Source organism: Pseudopipra pipra, chromosome 6, assembly GCF_036250125.1.
Source record: "Pseudopipra pipra isolate bDixPip1 chromosome 6, bDixPip1.hap1, whole genome shotgun sequence".
NCBI lineage: Eukaryota > Metazoa > Chordata > Aves > Passeriformes > Pipridae > Pseudopipra > Pseudopipra pipra.
The window spans coordinates 8,663,211-8,685,247 of record NC_087554.1 but is presented as its reverse complement, the minus strand read 5'-3'; the positions used below and the strand labels follow the sequence as shown (position 1 = coordinate 8,685,247).

The 22,037-nt window shown below is 43.2% G+C and overlaps 1 protein-coding gene across 1 annotated transcript in view; it reads right to left on the bottom strand.

The window, feature by feature from the left end:
• The window catches only part of KIAA1549L (KIAA1549 like), a 130,498-nt gene extending 111,836 nt beyond the window's left edge, over positions 1-18,662 (bottom strand). Inside the window, exon 1 of the mRNA XM_064657241.1 lies at positions 18,581-18,662. The gene's annotated coding sequence lies outside the window, so the exon portion shown is untranslated. The remainder of the gene's footprint in view (positions 1-18,580) is intronic.
• Between the last annotated feature and the right edge of the window lie 3,375 nt (positions 18,663-22,037).

Sequence of the window (22,037 nt, the reverse complement as noted above, 5' to 3'; positions counted from 1 at the left end):
CTGCCATAGCAATTTGATATAATTGGGTTTTTCTGATAATTTCATTAAATTACTTGCAGTGCTATAAGTAATAAAATGCTGACTCCATTTCACTGCTGACTGACAGACTCTGCTCAATGCATCTTGTTCACTATCAAGATTTAAAGTATGTTCATACAGTTTGAAAACTCTGCAAACCCTAATCCAGCAGAATTGAGTATGTTTTCTGAGGATAAGTAGCTGCCTACCTTAATGTCATATTTTACAATAACTACATAGAATTCAGTAGTGTCCCAGCTATTAGAAATGCCAGAATAAATAGAGTTTATGGAATAAATTCAAAGAGGCTTGGTTAAAAAAAATGTTAACTTGGCATAACAGAAGGCATTCTTCGAGAACCTTCCTGTAGTCTCTCATTTATATTTGCAAAATAATAATTGGAAAACAACCCTGAGCTTCTGAGTTTAGTTCCCATGATCTCAATCATGTAATGCAATGTCAACATTCATGGAAAAGATTAATTAAAAAATGCCCCATGACCCTGAAATAAATTGGCTGTGCTTTCAGCTAGTGGAAGGTATATATTTTCTCACTTGAAAATGCTGTCATCACCAAGGAAAGCATCTCTGGGGAGAAGGAGCAAAAAACAGTTTTGTGGTGCCAGAAGACATTCACATTTTATTCCTGAACACCTGATGTAGGAGCTACATTGCCTGGATAGACAAAATACCCACAGAGTAATTTGGAAATTTGAGTGGAAGAGAAAAGGAAAACTACTCAAGATTAAACTCAAAGCAGCAAAGGCAGCTTTGCCCCATCAGCAGCGGGATGAACAGGACACACAAGCATTATGAGCTGTTGGGGAAGGTGAGTCTGGTATTTGTACAGCAATTAGTCGTAAAAAGCCCAGGTTTAGAGAGATATGTAATAAATAAACACAAATAAGTTAATACAGCCAGTAGTAATTCTCTATTCACTACCTTGATTGCTTCCATGAATGGTAATTTTTGATTTCAAAACTGTGTCTTTGCTCATCTCTTTTCAGGTGGAAGAATTTTCATGTGCTTCTTCCTCACGAAGCGAAGGCCAAGGATGATGATGATGGTGATCATCAGAGAGTTGAGCAGACAGGATAAACAAAAAACCCATCTCCTCTAACAAACATGTCACCATTCCCGTGTTCCTGTCACATTAATTCCATTACTGAGCACCGAGGAGAGCGGAGACAGGAGACACAGGGAACTACCCTGTAAATGCACACAGCCTTTCTGTGGTTAAAACACGCGTGCAAAGCGTGTCTGACACCTTTGGTATGAAACTCTGCAGCATCTGCAGTGCTGCTGCTTATTCCATAGGCAGGAGCAGCCCTTCCTCAGAGCAAGACCAGCCCTGGATGTGTGCGTGTGTGAGTGTGCATGTAATGTGTGCTGCAGCTGGCATTGCAGGGAGAAGCAGCTGGAAGTCTTTCTCAGTCCTTCCCAATTTTCAAGACAATTCTGTGAGGGGACAAACTGGTGTGATTATTTCCAGTACTCTGCCCAGTTCTCACCAGGCAGACACCTAATGCAGTTGCGTGTGGAGGAGCTAAAGGGCAGTTTAGAAGGAAGACAAAGTCCGGAAAAGTAAAGGAGCAGTGTGAGGTTAAATATCCTGAAAACATAAAGAAATCCTGCAGACAGTTCAATTAAATACCCCAGATCAGTGTTCTGCAGAGGTGTAACCCTTTTGGCCAACCAGGGAGGACAGCCTTGCTTCTCAATTCAGGGTGAAAGGCAGACGTGCACCCACACAGAGAGAGCGAGGAGGAGACACTGCTCTGCTGCAGAGCCCTCTGCAGCTACACCAACCTGTGTGAAACAGTGTGGGTGGCTCTCAAGTCAAATGCAAATCGTGAGTGAATACAAATTTGAGGAAATAAATATAGGAGAAGAGCTACTTTCCATTTCTTTCATATATTCTGAAATTGCAGTGATTGTTAATTCATTAACATAAATCACAGAGCCGGGCACCTTATATCAGATCAAATATTCATGAAAACAGCAACTTTAAAGCTACCACCTTCGGAAAAACTGATGCTGACCTTACAGAAACACAGGGGGAAAAAGGAGATGTGTAGAAAAACACATACATTTGCATACAAACAATACATTGACATAAAAATACATGTGTTTACTTAATATGCTAGCACAGCTACCAAAACATTCATTGCCATATGAAAGAGCATGAAATACATACGAGTACATGCATAGGGCAAAGATTCTTTTACCTATAAAAGGGCATTTGTGCATCTCAAGAGCCACAGGTCAGTCAGAGAGGTAAGCAGCAGTCTTTGCTTACAGGCAGCACTGAACAACTCAAGCATATTGTATCAACTCTACCTAACTACTGCAAAATTAATGGTGGGTTGTCCCAGCTATTTTTAATTCTTTGGTATTAGCAACATGAAGGGCTGGTGCTTTATATTGAACACCAAAGGCAGGTGAAGATACTTTGAGCTGAACAAATGCTGCTGAAAGAATGACCTGCAATACATAACCTTGCAAACCAGACCAGAGAAGTCAGTGCCTGCAGGGATGACAAAACAAACATGAAACTAATACACCACTTGGAACAATTCATCACAAGTGCCCGAGGGGCAGATTTACAAATGAGGCATGGAAGTGCCTCTTAAGACTTGCAGGAGCTGCCAGCTTTGAGAGCTGCCTAACACCTACTCGCTTGAGAAGCCACCAGGCCCTTGAAGAGGCAGTGCAATTTCTGTGCCCAAATTACTCCAGGGATCTTGCAGGTTCCCATCTATAGGCACCCAAATGCCTTTGCAGCTCACCAGTCAGTGCCCTGGTACCTCCTGACTCACCAAAAATTACTGAGCCCTGCTGCCTGAAGTACCTGTGGTACTTTTAAAACTGAGCCTTAAGAGACCCTTGGGTACTTGTAAGTATGTATTTTCTTTGACAAAAGGCCAAAAAGGACAAACGTGGCAAGAAATAGGATATTGTAAAACCTCAGCATATGGCCCATGAAAGCCTTGATGTAAATCTTAGTTGAAACATTATACCCACTAATGCATAGTAGTACTCCAATAGCTGAAACATCTCATGACACAGAGAGTAACAGTACAGATTGCTGCATTAGGTTGAAGAGAATTACAGGGACAGTTCAGCAAATTCAAAACAGGGATGATTTATTACTGGAATCCTCCTTTTTCTTTTTGGAAGCCACAGGAACACCTTCACAAGCCCTGACCCAGCTACCAGGCAGTGATGAGCAGGTTTTAGCTTCATTCCAGGAGACAGCACCTGGGTTGAGCGAGGGAGAGAATCTTCCAAGATTCTAATCTTGCTATTTACTTTTAAGCATTTTCTGAAAGCTCCAACTGGAACATATTGCTATTTTTGCACCAAAGTTTATGTTAATTTCATCTTGTTTTACCATAAAAGCTTAAATCACACTTTTTTATCATGTAAATCACTGATCTGAAAACTCCACATTGCAATGTGTCCTCTTTTTTTGTCTCTCCAAAGAAAAGGCTGAGCACCAGTGATTTGCATCACCTCTTCATGGGATTACCCATAAATTTGATACTACTTAACAATTTCTGAACGATTTCTGAATAACCCCCGAGAGGAAAAAAAACCCAAAAAACAAACTTATTTTGAGAAAGTTGTTGAGTTTTTGGCATTTGTTATCTTGACGGCAAGATATCTTAAAAGGCAAAATATAATTTTCTGTCTTTGAAATGTGCACTGAGGGGGTTTTGTGGGGTTTGGGTTTTATTTTTTTGACAATAGCACTGTGAAAAACTGCTGAAAAGTTTCAATTACTGCCACAGTGATAAACAGAGGACCACGAGCTGCAAGTGAGCACCCAGCAGGATAATGCACATGGGAAAAAAAAAAGAGGACTGTTGCATGTGTACATGTGTTTGTGTAAACAAGACCAAGTGCTGATGGGATTTTTGTTTCAAATGAGAAAAGCCTGAAGAAATAGGTCAGACCTTTTAGGAGATAATTTGTATTTCTTGGTACCTCGTGTGGGCTGAATGAAACAACAACTGCGCTTATAATGTCTTTCCAGCTGCACTTACAGTGGTTGGCTCATTGGAAGTGGTGACAGATATTTGTCATCACATTCTGTCCCCAAGTCCCAGGAGTAGCTCCCGGCTCCCTATCCAGCATCATGGCCAAACTTGGGTTTGTTTGTCAGGGCCAGGGCTCCCCTGCCAAAATAAAACTGGGGAAGGTGTCCTCACACAGGAACCGAGCTCCCCCCACACACTCAGAAGCCTCATCCCCTCTTCCTGCCTGTCTCTCCCCCTGCCTGCTCCTCTGAGTCCCACGGCCCCACACTGTACCCTAAAAACCCCAGTCCTTCCCTCGTGTTCAGCCAGAGTCTCCCCATCTGCCCTCTGAGACAGCTGCTCCATCCCACACTTCTGCTGGTTGGGAGCATCAGGGAACAGCAGAGCACTTGTTATCAGCTCCTTTCCATCTCTGCAGGCACAGATTTTTATGAAAGCAGGAAGAACCTGAGATAGCAGACAGCTCTATCGCTGACAAACCTGATGGAAACTGGCCAAAGGATTAAAAAGTTACTGGGGAGGGTTGTGCATTCCTCAGTCTTTCAAATGGACTGAGAAAAGAAAACGGCAAAATCCATGGCTTTAAGTTTTGTTTCCCTAGGAAAGCAACCAAAATATTTCAGAACGGTACCCAGCGTTTCTTGCACACTACCTTTCAGACTGTATTGAAAATCAATGCATTTACAAAACCCCAGAGAAGTCAGTAATACTTTTGTAACAGGTTTCTGCCAGCCCCATCACCTAGTGAACCGCCTGAGGGAAGATAACCATGTATCCCAGGGCTTTAGGCAGGCTCTGCACTACACCCCCAGTGGTCTGGGTATACCAAGCTTCAGGGTCAGTGCTCCCACCCCTTCCAAGGGGTTTTGTGCCAACAACTAAGGAGCAGAATCCAAATGTAACTCAAGAACAAAACGCTACGTCTGTTTTGATCACATTAAAGTCAGAAGGAGCTATTAAAAGAAGTTGTAGCAGATGACTGGGTCCCAAAGAACCACAGGCAATAAATTCACATGGCAGCTTTGTTTCATAACTTCAGTCCTACTTATTCCTTCTTTGTCTATTCTAATTACTCCCTGATATGGAATTAATGCACAAATCAAATTAAATGCTCAGGAAAGTGTACGAATCAGCTGGCCCGAAAGAAACAACTATTAAAAACAATTAGGTAAAGACATCAATTTAGAAATGCACAACATGTTTCTGCCTGAGTGAAAAGTACAAACATAGAGACAAAATGGAGACCTGTGATGCCAAGAAAGGAGCAGCCTCTCTGGGTCTTATGGAAGTGTTTGGTGGCAGGTTTTGGTGGACCGCTGCCTTCAGAGAGCATCAGTGCTTGCAGGTGGCACCGAGGAGACAAACATTCAGATCTATATTGCCTCTTTTTTGCAAAACCTCCCAAAAAGTGGTGTTACACTGGGATGGCAAACACTGTGAACTTGTAGAGGGGATATAGCACTGGGACCACGCAGATTGTCTAAAAATGAGTTGACCCAAGTTAACGCAAAGTGCAGATGACAATTTGATGTTCTACACTGAGATTAACTCAGCAAAAGCAACAGCAAGTAAGAAAATAAGTCCCAGTAAAATAGATAGGTGTCCTCTCTCTCCTCTGAATTTACAGCAAGAAAACTACCCCATAAAAACTGTTTCACAAGAAAAACATAAAGAAATGGTTTTCAATACAGCAAGATCTATGAATGTATTACTAACTCTGCACTGGTGATGCTCTTGCAATTCATGACATTCTGGAAGCAAAATGTGCAATAACGTGGATTTTAAAAGCCTGAGTTCACTGAATGTAAATAGTGCTGTCAATGTGGCGAGCACAGATGCCAGTTAAAGTACATTAATTCTTTAAAGTTGATGATATGAATAAGTGCACATAATTTTATCTCTGAGCACCTCTGCAATCAGGAGCCATGCAGTGAAGCCCAAGCAGACAGCAGAAGCAGTTTAACTAACACCTTTCAGACACTTGCACGCCCCAGTAAAGACCAAAAGTATCTGACACGTGCCAAAACTGCACTCGAGGAACAGCAAGCAGGGGGTCAATATGGAAAGTACCTACTATAGAGAAGCCCCACAAAACTAAGTGAATAAGTCCAACTTGGAAACATCACAGAAGAGCTGAAAAACTCCAGAGGAATCAAAAAACCCTTGCACCACAGACACTGCCTGTGTCTGGGTTGCAGAGCAGGTCTGGGCACTGCCTGTACCACTTGTGGCCCCCCAGCGCTGAGCCCAGGCTGTGGGGACAAGCTCAGTGTGGACTGGGGGATGTGAACCTTTTATTTCTTCAAGGAGCTGAAGAATAACCTGGTTTCCCAGCTGAGAGAATGCAAAACAAGAAAAAAAAAAAACCCTTACAAGTGCTGGTGTATCCACAGGAGAACATTCCTTTAAGTGACTTCCCTATCTCTCTTTTTGAATACCACATATTTTCTCTAGCAAAGATAGCTTAACTAGTGAGCCTAAAAATACTCCTAAGAACAAGTTTTACCACGCAGTGGGATACGTGCACCTTGGCAAGTAAAAATAATCCCTATTGTACCCCGTTGACAAAAACATTCAGCAGACACCTCATCTAAATGCCACTCTATCAACACTGTCAGTATACATTTTAATAACAAAAAATGAACTCATCCATAATCCATTTAATCTAAGTTTTCCAAATCATATTGTCACCTCAGCCATAAGAATCCTCTTGTATTAAACAGATAACAAATAAAGTATATTCTTTGCCCCGAATTGAGATGATGTCCTCCTTTTAGACATGAAAATTATCAAAGGTGCAGTGCTAATATTCGTAAAAAGTATTTTCGCTAAAGAGACTGTGGAATCAGCTAAAATGGAAATCCTTCAGCTGCTTACAAGAATAAAAGCCAATATTATCACTGGGAAGAGCACTGGTATAGCAAAAGGATGGTAAGTTTTATTCTGTTGGGGATAAGATTTACTTTATACAGAAATAGAGTAATAAAAGAGCATAACTTTTCATTACAGAATTGCTATCTTTCTTTTTACCTCTTAATATGTTTAAACAGTATTGAAGAGAAACAATTATATTCTTTTGATATTAAAAAAACTGTAAAAGAGGAAGGTGCTCTGTAATTAATAAATCTTTGTTTGCAGAGGCACACATTCAGTGCTTAAAAGACAAACACAAGTTATTTCTGTCAAGATATGCTGAAACACCCAGATACTAAAAGGGTGGGATTTGCTGCTCACAGCAGCTTTCACACACACCGTTTGACTTACTGTTTATCTGGCAGTTTACTACTGGGTGATGTGAGGTAAGATGCATGCATTTTTCAAGTTAGTTACTCTACAAATTAATTACATTTCTACAAAAGCAAAGGAACCAAGAGAGACCATAGAAAGAACCAACTTTTCCCAAAAAGAGAAGGATGAATCAATATATTTATCTTTACTCTCAACCCAAATATATTTGGATTTAAAGAAAACAAAAAAACCTTAGTGAATACACGTATCGCTTTATTTTCCCTTTCCTTCTGCAAAGAGAAGTTAACAATATCAAAACAACAGCTGTGCACCACTCTGAACTGAAATTAAGTTCATGGTGTTCCTGAAAACGTCATACCCACACAGGGCAGAGGCACAGATGTCTCTGTACCACACCAGTTTAACTAGTGTAGGTAACTTCACACTCTGTTGTCTGGCTAACAGTTACATCTACTGAAGCAACCTATTGAAGGGGGGAAACCAATTTTAAGAAGGCACAGATAAATAACTGCAGAGTGGTACTTGAGTTATCTTCCAGATTAACCTTTACTGTATTTATTTACATTGTCCTAGTCACCGAAGGTCTCAGCAGACGAGCAGCAGAACTTGTTGGGCACCTTAAAATGGCAGCTCCAGTCTGTTTAAGCATGCACTTCAGGAGAGCATCAGTCTTCTTACATACTTAATGCCCTCCATCACAGTTTTGCCTTTTTCCTTGGTCATTATTGCAGTACAAACAAGCAAAATTGCCCCTTCTGCAAACACCTCTCCCAGGTGTATCACTATAAACTTAGTGGTATCTCACAGGAGAAAGAGCCCATAATTAAGACTCAGCTCACTGCTCAGAGACTCAGTCCCCACCCACTGATGTCCCTGGGATTCCTCCTATTGCTTCCCTGACCAGCCCAGACCTGAAAGGCAAGACACCCATGGCTAGACCTAATTAGTCATGGAAATACCTAAGTATTTTAAGCAATTCAACATCAATTCCATGAATTTAGGCAGACTACAATGTTAAGAATTTTTCTGTGTGTGCACGAGTAGATAGCATTGATTTCAGCAATAATTGCCTAGAAAGACAATTTTAGAATCAAATTAGCAGTTAAATAATTGTAGAAATTATACAGAGAGATTTCTTTGATTGGATAGTTGTAATAATAGCTACAGAAATCCATCCTACACAGATCCTACATTGCATTACACTACATTATTTTAGCCTAAAGTTAATATTGTTGAAAACAAATCACATTCCAAGAACATGCTCCTGTAAGATTATTTCTTCGGGGTGATTTTAATTATCTGCATTACGCTGAAAATACTGGATACATTAAAGTATCTGATAAACTTTGAATATTCCATACACCATTATCTCAGTCCAGTTCCCATTATCTATTACTTTTAATTCATCACTGATTTTTCAAATGAGCTGCTGGCTTTTCAATAAAACACATGCTGCCCAGCCAGTCCATCTAAGAGGGGTGAGTGTTCTGCAGCGTGCTGGAGGACTGTGGTGTAATTTCAGATAAGCATTATATGTGCTTCTCTTCGAGCATTCGAAGAGTTTTGCTAATTGTAGTGGCTGACTTTTGGAGGACAAAAAGGAGATTAATATCAAGACACCATTCCAGTCTCCTACCTAAGGCACGCTGCAAAACCAAAGGAAGCCAGAGTCATCACAAAAGGAAGAGAAAGCAACTGAAATGTCTCCCACACAAAAACCAGCAGCAGGCCAGGATTTTCACCAGTGTGTTTCCAGCTCCCAAATAAATTACAGCAAGAAGCACAAGATGTCGAGCTCTATCTCATATAACCCTAATACCCCAATTCTTTTGATGCATTCAGGGGACAAAGCCTTACCAGTGTTCACCTGGCATCCCATTAGCTCTGCCTGAAATACCTACAAAGCAAAGAATATTTCGTTTGCAACTGGAAAGACTATTTAGCTTGGTATGCTTGTCCTCTTCCCCTTCCCTAATCCATAATCCCCTCCTCTCTTTAGCTCATCCCTGTACACAGCTCTCAGCACTTGGCTTGACAAATTGGTCTGGAGTTTCAGCTGCACAGACACTGCTGGGAATGCAGCACAGCCCCGAGCACTGGTTGTGTACGGAGACACCGGGAACACGTGGACACACATTGCCTGCCAGGTGTCTCCATGGCTGTTCGTGAAACACAAGTGTCCCCTTCAGCCAAAGAGAGTCTGGTTTCCCAGGAGCTTATTTTCTGTGCATCTAGTCATGGTTTATACTCTTTTAGTGCTGATTATTCGAGTTCTGGATATTCTGTTTGTCCATACAGGAAGGTAGGAAATGCCACCCTGAACTAACCAGGATTCATCCAGTCTCCATCAGTCTGTGCAGCCAGACACTACCAGAGAGCGCACCAAACATACATTTTTGGGGTTCCTAAACTACCCATTTTTGTGGCAGCAAGTCCTACAGCCAGAAGGATTGTGAAGCAGCACTGACTGGTTTTGAATTAGGCTTTTTTCCCCCCCTCAATTGCTGATTGTCCCCTTATTGCTAGTGCCAGGAGACAAAGCAAACAAAGAACAGTATTTATCTTTGTTCTATAATATTGTGACATTTAAACAAGGAAAATGGGAACTGTCAAATAGGGATTTTGATATTGATGGCGATGATGGACTGGATTAGCAGAGAAAGGATTTGATTGATGATAAGCAAAAAGAGGATAGAATAATTAATGCCCAGGATTGAATTTTTATGGGCAATGAATCACTTTAAATTCATTTTACATTTCCATCAGACTATAAATTTGATCTAATATTCTTAGATTTCAATGAGGTATTTGACTTTATATCTCACATTTTGATTAATAAAATATAAAATGAATATGGTGCCTATGCCACAGATTTTAAATGATTAAATTGAGCAGCAGTGCTTCTAGTAGACCCATGCGGGAAATGATTCTCAGCCTTGCAGTCAACATTTTTATCAGTAGCCTGGAGGAAGTCAAAACTATCTGATAAAAGTTCTGAGATGACAACTGGGAAAGGGATGAACAATGAAGCAGACAGGCAGATGCAGTCAAGTATCAGACCACACATCTGGAAATACAGAGTACAGACCAATTTCACGGGTAAGAGTGTCTACAGAGGGGAGCAGTGATGAAGGGTTATGTCTGCTGAGCAGACTGAAGCTTCCACGAGTAGGAGAAGCATTGCAGCTTCAGGGGTCGTTAATCTTGCTTCTCTTGATTACACCTAAGTCTGCAGAGTAGACTTCTTCCAAAAAAAAATAATCTTGGAAGCAGAGGTGAATAATCAGATCAATGGGAACCGCTTCAGGAGAAACCTTAATTCAATTCTTACATTTGGGAAGATCAGCACTACAACAAAAAATTATATTACATCTGACACTGATGCCCATCGCTGATGAACCAGGAATACCAGACCAGCTGTGGAGGCTGCAGTTTCAGAGGGACATCACACTGGAAAGACTTCAAAGAGGACTCACAAGGATGATGAAAGATGTGGAAAATATGCCTTTGATTGAACCCTAGGAGAACTCAAAGGAAAAGAGTAGTTGTGCATGGAAAACAGATTTTGGAGGTCTTCAGTCTGGTAGTAGGGTGGCCAGAAAACACAGTGGTACAAGTTCAGCTTTGAATTACATACATTTCCAAATGTGATAGTAATGTCTTTCAGCAGTAATTCTGGTGAACTGCCTGGTCCCTCACAAATTTTAGTCAGGACTTCATAGTCTCTTAAAGGTTGCCTGGAGCTGCCACACTTGTATCAGTCACTAAAACCAAGAGAAAACTTATGGCTCACGTTATTCAGAAGGCAAATTTGACATCAGTGACTCCTTTGTGACCCAAATGCCTAGAAATGTTTTAGCAACACAAGTTTTCCCATGTTCTGTACTCCTTCTTATCGCCAACTACCCTTCTCCAATTTGCACTGTTCTTTTGGATATAAGATGACTGCAGGAAAAGCTGCATGTGCCCAGAAATAACCCCAGCTGGTCAACAGGATTTTTGTACATGGCTTCTCAGTAAAACAAAAGGCTTTGACTTTACTCAGTAAAACCTAAACAGCTTTTGGCAGGTGATAATCTGGTAAAATTCTTTTTGAAAATAACTCAATAATTTCATATTAATTATGTGACTCCATAAGCTTTTTATAGGTGTTTCATTAGCCAAAGAAAAGGTAGGTATAGAAAATAATGCTTTTTTAAATAGCAGTAGAGCCACAAAGAACACCTCACAAAATGTCTAATCAACACTCCCACTTATTCCTCCAGAAAAAACCATTGCCTGTAGACAATTTAAAGCCCAAGCTCTAATTCTCTAATAAAGTCAAACATTTGTTTTTAAATAGCAACATATTGTAGATACCAAGGCTTGCATAGGGAATATATTAAATATATATTGATATATTCAGGAGGTTGCAGCTTTGAAAACATGTCTGTTACTATCCACTAAGAGAGCAAAAGCTTTAGCCTGTTTATGGACTGCCAGTCAACAAAGGACAGGGGGGTTTTATGTGCATATTTAATTCAGCAGCTACACGAGCAATAGGAAATTCAGATAAACCCATCTGAGAACATTGGACAGCTACAACAGTCAAGCATGTATTAGCCTTAAAATTATTCAGCCAAGACACTTTACCACAAGATCAGAAAAGTGCGTTTAAAATGCCAAATAAAACCAAAACCATCTTTTTTAAGGATTTCTTAAAGCCACCCCTAAAAATTTCAGCTCAAAGACATCACATCAAAGACATCCCACAATGACAGAAAACTGTAAAAATGCATTTCCTTTCTTAATTAGCCATGACCTCTATAGAAATCCAATTTTTCATCACTGACCTATTCATCTGCCAAAGCTACTCATCAGATTAAAAGAAAACTACACAAAGAAAATGAGGCAAGTCTGTAATGGTTTCTTTTAAATCAGTTTTTCAGAACTTGAGTGACAAAGAAGACCACATAAGCTAAATAATTTCAATTTTCAAAACAAAGAACAATTATTTGGTAAGAAACTGCTCCCACAGATAAACTTCCACATTTCAACTCTTTTCTTACCATTTTACATTAGTTGCCAAAACATTTTGCTGGCCTCAGTTACTTCATTGTTCAAGAAATACCACAGAAAACTAATACATCTTTGTTTCCTATTCCTTTGGAATCTGTTTTTTGACATTTTAATTTCCATGCATTTAAATGTTTAGCCTTTCTTTTGTCTTTTAAAAACCTTTCTCTTAGCCTTGCAAGTTTCACATATTTACGTAACAATCTTTCTGTGTTATCCTAGCTAGTAACTTTATCAGGTTAAATTTACAAACCCCACACCTCTCAAACACAGGGCAACAATTTACTTGAAGACATTTTACTTATTTTCAGCTAAAGACACCGCAGCGAGATCATCATATCACTAAACAGCAGAGTGGTGCAGGATAGCCCTGCTGCTTTTTCATTACCTGGTATACAGATGGATTGTAATTCAGGTTGGCTTCCTTCAGGAATTTTTTATCACCACACATCTGCACGAGCATTTAGGAAAACACAGGACCAGCAGGTATGTTGTGTGAAAAGACTTTCCTAGAGAGCAGCCAAAATCTCTACAGTCAACACAGAGGCTTTTTAGCCATAACGAGGAAAATGCACACACATGAAGGCAATTCAGAAGTTTCAAAAGAAGAGCTACAGCTGCTTCCCTGCTGATGCACCAAACATGATGGTAATACCTGAAAATTGGAGAATATGCCAATTAATCACAGACTTACGCTCTGTGATTAAAGTCTTGCATAGTTTCTCCTAATTTCTCCCATGTGTTCTTCCTACTCAAAGTCAGTAAGAATAAGCCGGGGTATTTCCCTTAAAAGGTGAACATTGGTATATTGCTAACAGGTGATTAAAATGCTAGACAAGGTGTTGTAGATAGTTTCAGATCTACAGCAATGTGCTGTAGAGAAAATGAGGAAAGGGGCACCTTCTTATGAGTCTGGATTTTTATGGTTTTCATCTTTGAATGTTCTTTCACTTTCCCTTCCTTACTCCTGCGCTCAGAATACAGAAAGTAATTTGCCCTAATTTAACTTCCAGACCAAGTAGTAACATTATGTGTGTTACATTTTGCTACACACACTGTATATACCTCATACCTGCAAAAGTAATTGTTATTTAAATATTAATAACATCATCATTTCTTGTCACCCAGATGGGACCCATAGTACTTATATCTTCAGATTTTCGATTTTCTGCGATAACTCCTCTTTTATAAAAGGGAGTAGCCAAACCAAGCCACTTATAAGTGCTGTTGGGAGGCCCTTAAAAGCATCATCTCTGTTCAAAGATGACCTTCAGACACCTATTGGCATAATTTCTCCATTTCAGACTCTAAGAACATTACTGGCCTTTCCACCTGTGACAACCATTACGAGATGTGGGTGTTCCCTTTATGCCCTTCTGCATGTAGGTAGGACTGCCACCAAAATGTCAGGTCAAAGACTGGGCTTTGCTCTTAGTGGCTTCTTTTCCAGACCCTTTGTCATAGACCTTTTCAAATCTGGAATTATTGAGAGTTATATTTAAGGAGAGAGAAGGGAAAGGAGGGAAGACCCTGATGGGTTTTCCAAAACTGTGCCAAGAACACTACAAATACTTCAGCAGCAAACTGCTGTGTGTGAGCTGTACATTGTTTTTCCCATATCCTGTACTGCTTCTAACTAAATACCCTCATTGGGAATGTTTTTCTCTGGGGTGTTTTAGGTGAGAAATGCCCTGTGTCCAAAGCCCACCAGTGCTATCCCACCTGGCTGGTAGGAAGGCAGTGCCTCACCCATGTTCCTCAGGATTAGCCATAAAAGACAGATTAGTTCAGTAAGTGCAGTAGTTCCTTCCTTGGACTCAGAGAAGGGAGTGAGAACAGTAAATAATCACTAAAATGTTCATTTTATTTTTTTAATGAAATGTTGACATGTTTTGACATTAAAGCCTAAATTAATATGCAAATATCATCAGTATTTACTGCAGCAGAGACAACCATTCCCACACGACCAGGAAAATACCAATAACAGAAAATTACTCACAATCCCCTTCCTTTTGTTCATCGACCTGACCTCAAGTGAGTGTGAAAGACTCAAAAAACAGTGCAGTGAAGACTAGGAGGGTGCAATGCACTACAGGGTGACTGAACACATCAGAAAATAAGTTCTTCTCTAACTGGTCTTAAACAGCCAGTCAGCATTCCATACAAGCATAACACACAAGGATACCCTTCAAGCTACTCCGAGATATTTGCTTGTCTTAATCTACAGAGAACAGTTTCATCAAAGTTGTTTCAGTGTATATGAATTTGACGTATTAGATATCTATGTGAATACTAAAACCAGATTGTTTATTATCAGCTAATTATTTACTGATCAGGTCAGATCCAGGAATGTAGTGGAAGAAGGTAACTCATGACTGGTGGATCTATACCAAGCATATCCATCAAAGCCTCAAATCCTCACAAAGAAGCATCTTTTTCATGCTCCTGGTGGCCTAATGCTTCCACCCTTGCTGTAGATCCCTGTTTTGTTTGGAATAATATGAGTTAGAACTTGAACTTTCCATTGTTCTTTCATGGGGTATCTGAGATGCCTGCATGTATTCTGCTCTGTTGAGATGATCAGAACATCAAAATAGCAACGTGACCACCCTGAAACTACTGATTTCCTAAAATGCTGGACTGGTAATTCTGGAGAGCAACCCCGGGAGGTGCAGAGTGCCTTTTTCTACGTCCTCACCAAATTCCACAATGCAGAGCTGGACCCAGGGAAGGATTAGGGCCCCACAAGCTCGCAGCCCTCTCCTCTCCAGTGGCTCCTTTGGCAGTGAAAACACCAACCTGTACGCTTCCAGATGTGCCAATCCCGGTGCTTTTTGTGGAGTTTCAGGAGCTGAGAGGAGTTGAGTCAGTGCTCAGGTAGCTGCCATCCACTGAGGAGGAGGTGGGACTGGCAATTTAGCAGCTGGCACGGAGCAGTCTCCGAGTTGTTCAATGAAAGCTCCAGCTGCGAGAAGCAGCCACTGCGCTGGAGGTGTCGTTATTGTTTGTGAAATCATTGTTAATTAAGGTGAGATCTCACTGTGCTGGCGTTCAGCAAACACAGGAAGAAATGGACCTTTCCCTGACAAGTTTATCATTCAAACACAATACACAAGCAAGCACAGAGGATGATGGAAAGTGTAAAAGGTATATTTTAATGTTTCTTAAAACTTTGTTAGCCCAGAATCCCCCCCTGCAGTCTCTCTGATCAGTTGATTAATCTCATGAGCAACACAACTGTGAGCAACACGCCTTTTCCTCTGTTTTACTCAAACAACAGTGACATGTGTATTGACTGGCTGAGAGATGCTCCACCAATATCAAATCAGATTTCAATATCTGCCTTTCAAAGTTACACCCATTTCAGAAACTGCCTCTCTCTTCTTCCACCAGGGGGAAACAGTTGCCCAGGGTTCATGGCTCTGATTCATGAAGGAGTTTTACCTGGCTGGAGCATGGCAGGAGTCAACCCAAAACTGCACATTCCCTCATTAGATTTTTGGAGCATTACTTTTCCCTTTCTTGACAGATATATTCAGTTTGACTCAGTTTTTGCACTGGTTATTCTATAATCCACGAGAAATCACAGTTTTGTGCTTCTGATGATGGTGGACAATGTAATTTTATTTTCAACCTGAATTCAAGCAGTGGTCCTGAGGTTGACATAATGTTGAAGTTAATAACTAATTCTGCATGTCACTGAGCAGTTTGGTATATATCCAGCTAAAGAAGCATAAAATACTTCTAAAATTAAAAATAAAGCTTCTTATCTGCTGTTTGAAACCTAATCACTCTGTAGTCGATGGTGAAAGTGTCCCGAGGCACTGACCAGCACTGAGGTCTGGCTCTGAAAACCTAAGAGAAAGATAAGCAGTCTCCCAACACCTGGGAGCCCAACACCTCATCCTGCCAGGATCTCTTCTCAAGGAGCTATTTGCCCTTTGTGTTGAATTCTTATTGAGGTGTAGGGAAATTTTGTAGATCTCAGGGATCAGCAAACTTTTGAGTTGTCTTCTGAAGCACTAGCACCAGAGTAAAACTTCTGTCTTTTCTCTCCATGCCCCAGGTTCCCTGCTTCATCTTCACACAGAGTGATGCCACATGTCTCCTACAAACCCACTAGAAGAACCGAGCATTTATCTGTGTGTGTGTACATATGTACAGATATAAATTTCCCACAGAGGGAAATGCTCCCCAGTGGAGAAAGCTTTAGTAAAAGTGGTGCATGGCAAATGCTCTTCCCAATGTTTCATGCATCATGGAACACCACTTGGACTTCATGGCAGTGGATGTGCTCTATGAACCATACACATTACCATATTAAACACGGGAATCTGTAAAATCACATTGGCTGAACAGAAATCCAGACCTACATGTAGACTACTCCATGTAAACATATAGAAGTTAACCTTCTTAGACAAAAATGATGTTCTTGATTGAAAATATGGCTCTACCACATATTTTGCCCCTGCTTTCAATGGGAGACAGCACTTCATGTGTTCCATCTCAGTGGAAGACAGAGCTTTTAAGGTTGATTGACATCCAATTTATGCACCTCAGCAATTGTACCTACTGATCAACACTGAATAGGAGTAATAAAGTTTTACTGGTGATTGCAGCTGTAAAGCTCAAAGCTATGAAGTACAACAGATTACATTTAGTACCTTAATGTAACTACCTGATAATCTGAAATCCTCAAGTAATGCCAACTGGTGACAGTATTTTACACAGTATGTGCTATATACACCATGGTTATGTACTTTGGCTTGGCACTATTTTGGCTTCCCAACTCTTTTTTTTTTCCCAAGGTGTTGGCTATGAGATACCTACAAATATATATTTTTAACTCTGTTGGATTTCTTCACTTAAAAGTGAGATCATTGCTGTGTCATAAAGACATACAGACCACAAAGGAAGAAGCAGAATATTCATACACTTCATTCTACTCTTGAATCTCACCCTCAAGCCTGAAAAGGTGTCTTGTTGCATTGTCAGAAATACCTCAGCTTTTGCAACTCAGCTCTGAGAGCCTGGCTATCTCCGAGGGAACACACATTTCATAACTTAGATGTGGTGCCAGAGTTCCTGTGAAATCCAGACTGACTTGACAAGCCAAGGTAAAAAATTAGCCATTCCTCTGATCATGGGTCAATTCATCTTATAGACATAAATCAAACTGTGGTATTTACATGCTCGGAACAAGTAATGCAGTATGAGGCACTGTTCCACCAACCTACAACCTGCAAATGAGAAACCTTATTATATTATGGCCATAAAACTGGCATCAATTGTATGCAATTACTGTACATACATATTAACAGCTTCAAAATGTGGATTCACATCCCTACTCCTTTCTTAAAACCATAGGATCAATCTAGCCACATATCAATTTTAGCCTCTTTCAATTATTTTAGCATAGCCTCAGAATTATATTTGGCATCTCTATCTGGCTCATACAATAACTGCCAGCAACAGTAACCATTTCTGCATTGAGGTCACCGAGTATATCGGCTGCTGTAAGAAGTCTGGAGAGCGCAGGACAGTGCCTGACTTAAAAAGTCAAGGGAAATAGGAAAAATATAACCCAGAAATTGTCGGAGCTCTCAGCTGCATTTGAGGTGTAGCGCTGAGATCTTAGCGCAGCTTGCCCTCTCCTAACCCCTCCTTACCTTCCCCTCCTCCCCGCCACACACACAGAGAATCACTGGAAATTATCCTTTCATTTAACAAAAGCCTCTGCCCGTCCCTTTCTCTGCAAGGAACAAGACCTAATCCAACTATCCCGTCCCAAAGGAAAAGCTGTTATTTGTGCGCCAGCCAGGCAGACCAGGGGGGTGATGGCAGCTCCGGCTGCCTTTAGGGAAAGGAAGAAAATCCGAGCATCCCCTCTCCACAGAGGAGCCTCTGTTCAGAGCGCGGATAAGAAGGGATGCGGCAGACAAAGAGAAGCGCCGGGCTGTTCCCCGCTCTCGGCAGAGCCGGGCACAGGGCACTGATTCCCGTTGTCGTGCGCGGCTCGGGCAGGAGGGGACCCTGTGCCACTGCAGCAGGTGAGGCTGCTGGGCGGGAGGGAGCCAGGGCAGCCCAAGCGTCCCCGCAGAGCCGCGCCGTCCCCGCGGGCAGGGCGGTGACTGTCACTGTCACTACTGTCACCGTGACAGCAGCGCCGCCGCCGCGCTCTCCCCGCGCTCTCCCCGCGCCCTCCGCGCTCCTTACCCGGCTCGGCGCGGGCGCTCGGCAGGAGGGCGACGACGACCCCGAGCAGCAGGACGGCCACGGCCGCGGCCGGGCCCGCTCCCCCGCCCGCGGGCCGGGCGCTGCGCGGGGCCGCGGGGCCGGGCGCTGCTCGGGGCCCCGCGGGGCGCGCCCCGCTCCGCCCGCCCGCCGCCCGCCGCCGCATCCCCGCGCCTCGCTCGGCCCCTCAGCGGGCAGCGCTGCCCATCGCCGCCGCGCCGGGCTCTACAGCAGCAGCGGCTCCGCGGGCAGGCGCGGCGGGAGGCGGAGCGGGGGGCGCCGCATCGCCGCCCGCGGGACGCGCGGGGCCGGAGCTGCTCAGCGGCGGCGCGGCCCCTCGGGCTCCGGCGCGGGGAGCGCCGCGGAACGCAGCTCCTTCATCCACAAAGGGCTCACGGCGCCGCCAGAGCCGGCCCCGCTCCCCGCCCTCCGAGCGCGGGGAGGCGGGAGCGGGGGCGGCGCTGCCGGGGCCGCGGGGACCCCTCCGCCGCCCCCCGCGCCGCTCGGGAGGAGCCGCGGCCGCTGAGGCAGCCGGCGGTGGGGACGGGACCCTGCCCGCTGTGCCGGCCAGGGCACGTGGAACGCGGCATCAGCTCCGGGCGATCAGCTGCCTCCCTAGTTTTTCTTCAGTGGCTTGTGCCTGGCACTGTCTTTGGGTGTAAACGAAGCTGCACCCGCTCACACTTGTCCTGCGAGCCTGGCAAGACTCAAAGTCACTCCCTGCTCGCTCATTACCGGCTGGTGTCCCGACCTGTGAGTCTCCGGGCCAGGGCATTCCCGAAGATGGCCCAGTTATCCGAGGCACCAGGCAGCAAGCAAGCAGCCACAGCGCCGAGCGCCACTGGCAGCGTTTCTGCGAGTGCAGAAGCAGCTCTGGAAATAAAGAAACTCGAGTGTACCGCAGGGGGTGACCAAATTGGCAGCTACAACCTCAGCCGCCCACTGTGCAAACACAGGAGAGGTCTACGCCTGTCGCCCCTGTCCTGTGCTCACTCGGTCGGTCACTCCCTCCCTGCCCAGGACACGGCTCAGACCTCCAGTCTGAAAGGGGGGCTCCAAAGGACAGAGGTTTGTCTCTGTGATGCTTAAAGGTACACCAGGAGACCAAGCAGCACACGAAACGTGTTATGGACAGCAGCTGCCTCAGTCACAGTCTCACCAAACATCGGGGCAGTTCATTGAGTGTTTTCTGCAATTACTATTTACACGAGAGGTAACGTGAAATCTTTATTCTAGTGTCATCTCTTTCCTGGAATGCTTCCATGAATTCTTTTAGTTCCCAGATCATGTCTGCAGGCAACAGGCAGTGATAGCAGGAGGAGGAGCAAAGCAAAGGTGCCTTGGGGCACAACATGCTCCGGTACCCCGAGAGCTGATTCTGAAAGGCTGCAGCAGTGCTTACACGCAGGAAAGCTGCCCCAGCCTCGCAGCAATTCGGTTCTGCTGGAAGTTGTCTTTCTGAGAAATCCTTCAAAGTCACGTTTGAGGTAGAGCAAGCCTCGTCAGGGACCAGCCCCAGCTTGACATCTGCTACCCAGCCGCTCACAGCATCCCCAAAGCCATGGTAACCCATAATTACATATTTATCTGACTAGTTCAGCACACTCCCTATGTCACCAATGCAATTACTTGGCCACTAATATGTCCCATTTCTGCCGTTTTACTTTTTCCTCAAATCACTAATTCAGTCTGTGCAAAAATTAGCTTCCACATGATGACAACTAACGATTATCCAGAGCAAAGATGGCAGTTGTATGATTATTATAGTGAAATGGAGAGCTTGCTCATCACTCCGCTTAATCCAGGGCCAACGCGTTTAGTGCAGGGCCCTCTGGTGGTACCTTTAGGGAGTCCTGCGGAAACCCCATTCCATCATTTTCATATTTTTCTAGGTTTTGTCATAACTCGGCTTTGTAATAGATCCATCAGCAATTCAATTTTGAAAGCGATTTTTCCCAATCTAGCTCTTAACCATTACGATTTTCTCTTAATTTTCTATTACACTCTGTGTGTGTGTGTGTGTGTGTGTGTGTGTGTGTGTATCTATTATATAAAACACAAATACTGGATTTAGATATTATTTCAAAGGATTTTTTAAATTTTCTAGAATGATGACTAGTGAAAAATCATGGAGTTTTACCAAGTAACTGTTGTTACCTACTTCCTGAACTTGACTTTCCTTATCCTATTTCTTTGGGTATTTTTTTTTTGTCCAGAGAGGTAATTTCTACCTCTTGGGGAGTATCTGTGCATCCATACTTGCTACTGAGATTTGCTTTCCTACATATGTATTCTCCTAGAGCATCCACATGCTCTGTACACTTGATTATCAGGTACTTTTTTTTGCAAGCAGCACACATATTTTGTCCATGAGTTTCCCTTCCATGGTCACACACATGGCACAGGGGGGTGAAGTGCACGTACTTCTAACCTGGTTTTCCTCTCAGCTGGGGAATCCTGAATGCCAGATGTTAGTCCATATTCTAGAAGAGATGTCTCATTGTGGAGAAAGAATCAAGATGCTCCATGCCAGTGAAGATCCTCTCTAGTTGGCTGTGATGTATTGAGTGTTCCTCCACAGGACCAGGATGAACACTACTCTCCCACGCTATTTAATAACAAGCCATATACACAGGGCCCAAAATTCATGTTTGTATGGATTCCCCTGCCTTTGTACCAGAGCAACAGGTTGACATCATCTATCTGACTTGGGTTGAAATGATGAGTAAAACCCAGGTCCTAAACCACCTTGCTCGCAGCAGACCTACCGCAAACATTCCGAGTCTTCCCTGTCTTTATGAAGGAACCCATTGATGAGGATCTCATCCATGGATGAGAAGCCACTGTGTCCATGCAGTGACTTCCCCATGAAGCAGATGGCAGGCCATGGTCTCTCTTTGCAACAGAACAGTTGGCATTTTTCATTTTGATGAATAACCAGGCCAAGCCCACGAACATCTCACTCTACAAGTACAACCAGAGAATGGAGTCCAGCCTCCAGGCACCTCTATCCACATGGTGTAGATGCTTCTATTTCAGGATTTAAGGAGAAGAATCCTTTCAAATGTGTGTTTCAGCCTCTGAGCATAAAGCTCAGTGAAACCTCAGTGCTGTTCCCCAGGACAAGGACAGGCAGAATTACCTGAATGTGCCTGAAGCACGTACCCACCTCTCCCAAGGGAGAAAATGCAACTTCCTACAGGTGAAAGGCAGGAAGTTATAATTAACATCAATCACCATCAAACCTTATCCACGCCTTCCTGCACAGCAGGACATCAGCCCAAGCTGGGAAGAGAGGCAGGAGGGGCTACAGCACTTCTCTTGTGTTTCCCAGAGCTCTGCACTGCATGAGACACACGTGCTGAACACTGTGGGCCTATGAGGAAGTTACAGCTCTCTAAGTGGGGAGCAGCACTGTTCCACAACTCTCCCGAAACTT